Genomic DNA, 2,833 nt, shown 5'->3' on the forward strand with positions numbered 1-2,833 from the left:
AATGGTAGAGCGAGGGAGAAAGAGAGGGGGTGCTTCCATCTGCTGGTTCAGATTCCATTTGGCCACAACAGCAGGGCCAGGCTCTATGCAACAAGCCAGTAGCATCATTTTGGTCTCTGATATGGACGAAGTGACCCCAGTACTTGGACCTTTGCTTTCCCTTATGCATTTGCCGGAAGCTGCTCAGAAACACAGCAGCTAGGACTCAAACCAGACTATGTGTGATGTCCGCATCACAGGTGGTAGTTTAGCCCATTACCAACAGTGTTGCCCACCCCCCTCCATATACTTTGGTTCTGTAATCAAAGATTGGAAATAATGTTTTGTTCTTGTAGATTAATTCATTAGCTTCTTATTTATTCGACCAGTATTTAAAGGTACCTACTGTTTGCAAGGTTCTTGGAAAGGCTTGAGTGTTTAGTGATGAATGAAGTCAAGATCTGGAAAATGTATGAAGGCCAAGATGAAATTAAAACATAAAACACACATACGGGTTATTTTATAGCTATTCCATATATTGATATTCATCATACTAAATGTTTATAAATTTGTTTTTACCTTTTACAAATTTCATGCATTCTGTACTCAGTGAACAATTGCCAATTAAGCATGCTATAATATAAATGAACAGTTCCTTTAAGATAGGATGAATTATCAATGATAGGAACTGCTAGTAGAGCAATGAAAAGTCCCTGCGAGCAGGAGGGGTTTAGGGATATTTTTGGTTTTAAAAAAGTGGAACCAAAGTCCAGAGGTTGCCGTGCTCTTCCCTGAACCCATGGACTCTGCTCTGTAATAAAGAAGCCTCCCAGAGCTGTGCCCTGTGTGAGAAACCAAATGCCCATAGATGTACCCACGAGCGAGAACACTGGTGTCTTCATTTGGAAAGGAATTAAAAATACCAGCACAAATACTGGTAATATGTAGAAGACATTTCGTTCACAAGCCTATGCTGTGAGCATGCTGTGAGGAGATATAAAAGAAAAAGTACCTCTGACCGCAAAGCTCTGAGTCTAATTGGGTAGAATAAACAAATGCATGAGAAATGACACCGGAGGCAATGGACCAAAATGTGCAAAGAGAGCCATTATAAATGGAATAAGCAGAGCGCAGCTGAACTTATCCTTTTTAAAGGAAATGAGTTAGAGAGATGGCATTTACTTAATTGATGCAGGCAGTGAGAATATATTTAGATGGGCACTGAAAATAAGCATTTGAATTGAGGAGACAAATAGAAGAGGATGAAACTTTTAAAGAATGGTAAGAGATAAATACCTAAACATTTTACTAATCTTGTCAACATGTTACCATTCCTTTCATGTGGCTTTTTTTTTAAGGTTTGTATTCATGTTCAAGAGAGATATAAGTAATTTTATGGGACGGGCATAAACACCAGGCATTTTGTGAAATAACTAGTTTGTTAGTCAAATATTTCTAGGACTAAAGAGCTTTAAAGCCTCACAGACCAAGATTTGAAAACTAGTATTTCTCCAGCATAGGAGCACCAGTGTTCTGTTGTTCAGAAATGGTTTCTCTCCATCTCTTTCCCTCTCTCCACTCACTCACTCATACACACACACACACAAAGACACACATGCATACATAAGATTACCCATAAACTGCAAGTAAAGTACTTAGGACTAGAAGTACAAGGATTAAATCCAGCTTTTTTGTTAAGGAGTTTAATGTCTAATGCAAAATAGAGAACTATGTAAGTAGATCATTCCATACCACGCACTGTGGAGACATGAACCAGTCCAGACTCTGAGTGGGAGAATTGAGGGAGGACTCCTTGGGAGATGGCTGTTTTTAGCTGAGACTTGAGCTGACAATGAAAAAAAGTTTTGAAAAAATACATCATTTCAGGAAGAGGGAGCCATACAATTGGGTATGAGAAAAGTATAGAAAGCCTTTTAAAAATAGTATTTCTAGAAACTCAACATTAATATATGTGTCAGTATTGAGTGTCCAAAATAGATTTAATGCATAGGACGTACAAACATAGATCTGTGTTTTTGTTTTTTGTTCTGATTTAATTATTAAAAAGCCTGAGTGGCAGAGTGGAATCTTTGTATTTTTTAGATGTTTTTTTTTTGTTTGTTTTGAAAAGCTGAATAACAGAAATAGATATATTCTATTGGTTCCTCCTCCGATGCCTGTAAGACCCAGGACTTGGTGAAGCAGACTCTAGAAGCCAGTAACTCCAGCTGTATCTCCTGTGAGAGTGGCAGGAACCCAAGTGCCAGGAAGTATGGCGTGCTTCATGAATTTGCATGTCGTCCTGTGCAGGGACCACACTAATCTTCTGTGCATCAGTCTAATTTTAGTTTATGTGCTACAGAAGCTAGCATGAGAGGTTCGCTCCGCAAATGGCTACAAAGGCCAGAGCTGAGCTATTCTGAATTTGGGAAACAGTACCTTCTCCCAGGTGGGTACAGGGGCTGAAGGCCTTGGGCCATTCTCTGTTGCTTTCCCAGACTCTAAGCAAAGAGGTGTATTGGAAGTGGAGAGCTAAAACATGAGCTGGCACACATATGGGATTCTGGCTCTTGGAGGCAGAGGATTAGCCTGTATGCCACCACACTGGCTCCACTAATTTAAACTTTTTTTTGAAGATTTTTATTGGAAAGGCAGATTTACAGATAGGAGAGGCAAAGAGAAGAGATCTTCTGTCTGCTGTGATTCACTCCCCAAGTGTCCGCAATGGCTGGAGCTGAGCCAGTTCAAAGCCAGGAGACGAGCTTCTCCCAGGTCTTTTATGTGGGTACAGGGTCGCAAGGCTTTGAGCCATTCTCTACTGGTTTCTCAGGCTACAAGCAGACATCTGGATGTG

At 40.2% G+C, this 2,833-nt stretch overlaps 1 non-coding gene across 1 annotated transcript; it reads right to left on the bottom strand.

Annotated features, from left to right (window-relative positions):
* Nucleotides 1-2,245: 2,245 nt before the first annotated feature.
* On the bottom strand, nucleotides 2,246-2,351 carry LOC121158840. Its single transcript, XR_005884229.1, has one exon. It is a non-coding gene; the product is annotated as a U6 spliceosomal RNA (small nuclear RNA).
* Between the last annotated feature and the right edge of the window lie 482 nt (nucleotides 2,352-2,833).

Source organism: Ochotona curzoniae, unplaced genomic scaffold (genome assembly GCF_017591425.1).
Source record: "Ochotona curzoniae isolate NIBS_2020 unplaced genomic scaffold, NIBS_Ocur_1.0 contig_3819, whole genome shotgun sequence".
NCBI lineage: Eukaryota > Metazoa > Chordata > Mammalia > Lagomorpha > Ochotonidae > Ochotona > Ochotona curzoniae.